The 6632-nt window shown below is 34.6% G+C and overlaps 1 pseudogene; it reads right to left on the bottom strand.

The window, feature by feature from the left end:
- Positions 1-4980: 4980 nt before the first annotated feature.
- Positions 4981-5411, bottom strand: LOC110218669 (coiled-coil domain-containing protein 25 pseudogene; annotated as a pseudogene).
- Between the last annotated feature and the right edge of the window lie 1221 nt (positions 5412-6632).

The following is a 6632-nucleotide window of genomic DNA, read 5'->3' as shown; positions in this document are numbered from 1 at the left end:
ATCATTTGATGATTTATCAATTGGGAATGGCTCACATTTTGATAAATTTGCCTCAGTTCCTTATATATCTGAGATATGAGACTTTTACCAGAGGATCTGCTGTAATTCCCCACCCCACCCCCAGTTTGTTTGTACAAAACCATTTTAATTTAATGTAATCAAAATTATCCATTATACTTCCCATGATCCTATCTATCTCTTATTTGGTCATAAACTCTTCCTTCATCCATAGGTCTGACATAATTTTTTTCATGTTTTCCTAATTTACTTATGATATCACCCTTTATATTTATATCATGTATGCATTTTGAGCTTACCTTGGTATATGGTGTGAGATATTAATCTATGCTATCAGATGTGTCATGATATATGGTCTGTTTCTGTCAGACTTTTCATATTTTCCCAACAGTTTTTATTGAATAGTAAGTTCATGCCCCAATAGCTGGAATCTTTGGGTTTATCAAACATTAGGTTACCCTGGTCATTGACATCAATGATCAACCACTCTATTGTAGTTTCAGATTGTTTCAATGATTACTATTTTGTAGTATGGTTTGAGATCTGCTACTGCTAGGCCGCCTTTCTTTTTTTTTTTTCCATTGATTCCCTTGATATTCTTGACCTTTTCTTCCTCAAGATGAATTTTGTTAATTTTTTCCTAGCTCTATAAAATAATTATTTGGTAATTTGATTGGTATGACACCGAATTAAATAAATTAATTTAGGTAGTAGTGTCATTTTTATTATATTGGTTCAGGCTACCATGAGTAATTAATATTTCTCCAATTGCTTAGATGTGTCTTTATTTGTGTGAAAAGTGTTTTGTAACTGTGTTCACAGTTTTGTGTGTGTCTTAGCAGGTAGACTACCAAGTATTTTATGCTTACTGCAGTTATTCTAAAGGGAATTTCTCTATCTCTTTTTGCTGGGAACAATCCCTACCCTCAAAGAGCTTACATTTTATTTGGGGAGACAAATGTGCACATATAAGTATGGAAAAAACAAATGCAAAATTAATAAAAAGTAGTAAATGAAGGACAGCCCTAGCATTTGGAGATAGCAAGAGAGCCTTCATGTAGAAGGTGGTGCTTGAGCTGTATGTTGAAGGAAGAGAGGAATTTGATGAGGAAGGAGTACATTCCAGGTATAGAAAGTGATCTATAGAAAAGCACAGAGGTGAGAAATGTAGTACCATGTGTGAGGAACAGAGAGAAGCTGTTTTGGGTCTACTGAAGAATGTGGGTGGCAGCTAGGTGGCGAAGTGGATAGACTGCCAGGTCTGGAGTCAAGAACATCTGAATTCAATTCTGGCCTCAGACACTTACTAGCTATGTGATCTTGGGCACACCACTTAACCTCTCTGTTTGCCCTCATCCACTGGAGAAGGAAATGGCAAACCACTCCAGTATCTTTGCCAAGAAAACACCTTACAGGGTCATGAAGTGTTTGACATGGTGAAATGATGGAACAATAAGAATGTGGGAAGGGGAATAATATATAATGAGATTGGAAAGATAGATCAAGGACAGGTTGGCAAGAGTTTTAAAAGACAGAGGAGTTTATATTTTACCCTAGAGTGAAATCATATCAGGAAGGATAAGAAGCTCTCAAGAACGAAATTCCTTAGACACAAAAATAAATTATACCCTTGAGGAAAGAAACTAATGTGTGTACATAACTCATAAACCAATTCAGATCTTACATATATATATGTGTGTGTGTGTGTATATATATATATATATATATATATACACACACACACATACATATATGAAGAAAGAAAGAGCGAGAGCAAGAGAGAGTGAGAACAAGAGAGAGAGAGAGAGAAGATGGAAACAAGGGTAGGTAATTGAAAATTAATACAAAATCATTGGAGGATTCCCCCCAAAATATTATCTGCAATCAAAAGCTTAGAATGAATTGAGGCTAGCAATAAATGTTAAAGACCAAAAAAGTGGTTTTAAAAGCTATGTCAAGGCAAAGAGTGTTAAAGGGATAGGACTAGTCAAGTGGATGGGATGCTAATAGATGATTAAGAATGAAGAAGAGTCATTCAATTTTTATTATGCATCAGTGCTTCTGAAAGACATAACAATTACTAATACAGAATTTAAACCCAGTGTAAATAAGGACATAAGTAAGCTAGGAGCACCTTTCTGCTTTTGAAAAGCTCATTTCACCAGGTTCAGGTGACCTGCACCCCAGAATACAGCAGGATGTGATTGAAGAAGGTTGTAAAAGCAGCTAGATGGTGCCATCATGCACAGAGCACTGGACCTGGAGTGATCAAGATCTGAGTTCGATTCTATCCTCAGACAATTACTAGCTTTGTGACCCTGGACAGTCACTTAAGCTATGTCTACTAAAAGTGCTATGGACAAAACCTGCAAAGCGACATACCCTGAAAATCTAAACCTTGCTATTAATGAGGGGAAAAAATGAATCCAAAGAAGCAGACATTGCAATCTTGCTATCAAAGCAAAAAAAAAAATTCACAACATAGAAATAAAAAAGGAAATAACATTATACTAAAAGGAACCTTAGGCAATATCGATATTAAATTTCTATGCTCCAGATGCATTTAAATTTGTAAAGGGAAGAATAGCTGAATTACAAGAAGACATAAATAACAATATGGTAGTGGCAGGAGGTTTTAATATTCATCACTGCTTTTGAGGAACAGAAACATAAACAAAAGTCAAAATACAGAATTGAAGAAACTGTTAAATTCTTAAAGAGTTCTGTGAATCCTTAGGGTGCCCAAGACCCTTTCAGAAGGTCTTCAAGGTTAAAACTTTCTACAATATTATAAGATATTATTTGTCTATTAAAATACTCTTTCATTTACCAACTACATATCTCTGTGAGCCAGGTTTTCTTTATATAATTCAGCCAACACAATATAACAAATTGAATGCAGAAGCAGATATGAGAATCCATTTGTCTCCTATTAAAGAGATTTACATAAATGCCACTCTTTCTTATGAAATGATTTTTGTTTTGGAAAATATAATTATGTTCATAAAATATTTATATTAACAATTAATGAATTTATTATTGTTATTTTAAAATCAATATTTTAATGTGTCTATTTAAATTTCTAATACAGTAAATATCAGTAGATACAATCCACTTAAATGAAAGCTCTTTGGGGTCCTCGATAATTTTTTTTTCATATCCGACGATGATATTTTATTCTTTTCTAATGGTAAAATCTTGTGCTTAGAGAAGGGAGATTGCATAGGAAATCACTACTTTTTAGAAGCCTCCTGTACCCAAGTTCTGCCCAGTAATCTGGAATCACATTAGTTTTTCCTGTCCAACTTTACACATCACCTTTGGAAATGTAGGTCTTCTAAAATAAATCACTCTGCCGAAATGGTCTCTGCAAATACACACAACTGCTTTAAGCTACAGTACTTCTTTTAGGTCAAGGCTTTTCTTGGTTTAGGGCACAGAGTCATGAAGTGTGAGAGTCTGGGTAGAGACAGGTTAAAAGGTAAGTCTAAGTTACTACTTACCTTGCAGTTTTTGTTTTCTTTTATAGGATCTCAATCATTAAAGTCATTAGACATGAGGGGATGCAACTGTTAAGAACCTACATAAAACCGCCTAGTCTATTATTCTAAGTCAAAGGGAGAAATCTAGAGTGTTGTGTCACAACTATAAAGAGCAATCCTTCAATACCTTCAAGGCAACAAAGCTGGCCCATTTGATTAACTGTTGAACTCTACGTTTTCCATCCAAAATGTTTCTGGTATCATAATTACATTATGGATATTTGCCTATTGCTGCATTTGTTAGGCAAAAACAAGCTCACCTTTGGAACAAGGATTACAAACCTAGAAAGAGGTTTGGAAAGCATTAGTACAAGTAAATTATCTGACTGCCCTTAGTGAATCCCTGAGTTTATCATCATGCTTTAGTTGCTATAGAGCTTTTAAAGTAATAGAACTCTGAAGCATATTTTGGAGAGGCCAGAGATCATTGTATTTAAAGGTGTTTTGGGTGGGGTAGTGTGCCTCATTATACCAGATTAGGACAAATGAGTCAGGTCTCACCTATCTGAATATTAAGAAACAATACAAGCCTAGAAGCTGCATAATTGGCCAGAGTTTCTTGGTGTCTGCCAGTGTAAACTGGCATGAATCCCGACCTTAGCAATCACTATTTCATTTAATATAATAGTACTATGATGGCCAATGGGTGACCTTCTTTGTCTTGAAAAAGCTAGAACCTGAGTTTAATTTCAGGAGATCACAGATCACTATGAGGATAGGATAGGATAAGAAATGACAATAGAACATGCAAATCAAATCTTTCTTTGAATAAGTTGAGCAATAAAAAGAGTAATTAAGTCCCTCTTCATTCCCTTAGTTCAAAAAAGCACAGGCCCAAATCCTTATAATTTCAAACATATCTATTTCCAATTGGTGAATATGAGAAAACACCTCACATGCCCCCATCTACTAAACAAAACATAGGCTAGGGGCAAACTTTGCAAAATAGATGGGTCTTCTATAACATTTGTTTGCAGGAAAATAATATGACAAATACTTCCCCAAATTGATTATTTTGGAAATCCATCCTGAGAGCAAGTAGAACCAACTTTCATGAGGAGCCAAGACATATTCTTCTGGTACAAATATTTCCTCATTCTTAAAGCTACATGCTTCCTGGCTCTGTGTTCCACCATTATACATGGGATCATTTTCCACCAGCAAAACATGAAACACGTTCTCAACTCTCCAAAGTTAATGTTATTCATGTAGATTTTTAGGTAGCTTCTTTGGTATGTGAAACATATCTGAAAATCAAAATGTCTCAGTCTAAAAATTCACAGAGTCCATTTTCTTCATTCACATGAATTCATTTTAATCATTGCCATCTTGTAGAGTACCGGCCCTGGATTCAGAAGGACTTGAGTTCAAATCCAGCCTGAGACACATAACATTTACTAGCTGTGTGACCCTGGGCAAGTCACTTAACCCCATTGCCTAGCCAAAAAAAAAAATCATTGCCATCCTGACTTGAAGGCATATTCTCAGACTTCTTTAGTGAAGAATAACTCATGAGTTCATTTATTTCCTTCTTCATTTTTTCTTTCTCTTTCTTCTTCATATCTTGGATCTGGGCTTTCTACTCATTCCTTTCTTCTTGGTCTTGGTATTTCTTCTCTGCTGCTAGGTCTGCAAATTACTCCATTTTGATAATTTTCAACTGGTTCAGAATCTCATTTACTTTCTTCTCTACTATTAAAATTTCACATCTTTTTGCCTGTGAAATCCTATCTGTTTCACATCTATGTCTGCTGTTTTCTGTAGGTTAGACCATAGTGCATATGCCACATTTACACTGTTCATCTTTCAACCCTGAATACTATTGGCCTTCACAAAGTGTGCACAGTTCATCGGCACTTTCTTTGGAATGTTTTCTACCCTCCCCCTTGTGTAGCCAAAGGATCATTTGAACTGAAGAGAGTTTGTCCACATGATACTAAATATCTTCTGGCCAGCCATACTTTATTAGATCTTCATTTTCATGTTTATTCTTTCCCATATAAATGGTAAAACAGATGAATCAGCATGACCGGTGAACACTGAGCTGGCAGTGGCTCTTAGGCCAAATTTGGCTCCAAGGCAGGGGCTTAGAGTGGTGTACAGGAAGCAGAACCAAGTTAATCCATCAGTTAATCTGTCGATCCTGGTCCTTAATAATTCTTAAGAATGTAAAGGGATACTGAGACCAAAAAGTTTGAGAACTGCTATGTTAGAGTAAGTAGAGCTAAAAGATTTGTGGCATGACTAACTTTGATAGACAGCTCTTCTCAGCAGTGCAAGGAAGACATCTCCAAAAATTTCATGATGGAAAATGCTATCCACATTCAGATAAAGAGCTATGGAGTTTGAATGTGGATTGAAGCACACTATTTGCTCTTTTTTTCCTTCTGTTTTGTTTTGTTTCTTCTTTCTTGTGGTTCTTCTTATGGGTTCTAATTCTTCTCTACAACATGACTAATGTGAAAATATGTTTAATAGGAATATAAAAAAAAGACTTATGGCATCTTCTCAATGGGACTACTAAAGAATTTGCATATTTCTCAGAACCACATGAGACTTTTACCAAAAGTTGATCATGTGTTAGGGAACAGAGTTATTCTAAAGAAATAGCAAATATATCCTTTGTAGACTATAACACAATAAAATTAGCAATCAGTTCAGTACATGAACAAAAGAAGCAAATATATATGGAGACATCAATAAAATACTAAATAATCACAACATTATATAAACAATCAAAAATCATGTGAAAGAAAATGATAATGATGAAACAAAACATCAAAATTTCTAGGATGCAGCTAAAATAGTCCTCAAGAGAAAAATTATGTCCCTAAAAACATATATTGACAAAATAAAAAGGAGAGGATTAATGAACTAAATATTTATTTTAAAAAACTATAAAGTCAACAAATAAACCTAACATGAACACAAAAGAGGAAATAATAAAAAATGAGAAATAGATACATTGGGGACAAAAAATGCTTCATAAAATGATATTTAAAGTTAAAGGAGAACTAGATAAACTGGAAAGAAAAACAATCATAGAAATGATTGACAAAACTAAAACCTGAC

Source organism: Phascolarctos cinereus, unplaced genomic scaffold (genome assembly GCF_003287225.1).
Source record: "Phascolarctos cinereus isolate Bilbo 61053 unplaced genomic scaffold, phaCin_HiC Scaffold_1;HRSCAF=81, whole genome shotgun sequence".
In the NCBI taxonomy this organism is placed as follows: Eukaryota; Metazoa; Chordata; class Mammalia; order Diprotodontia; family Phascolarctidae; genus Phascolarctos; species Phascolarctos cinereus.
The sequence above is the reverse complement of the archived record's forward strand: the minus strand, read 5'-3'. Positions and strand labels throughout refer to the sequence as shown.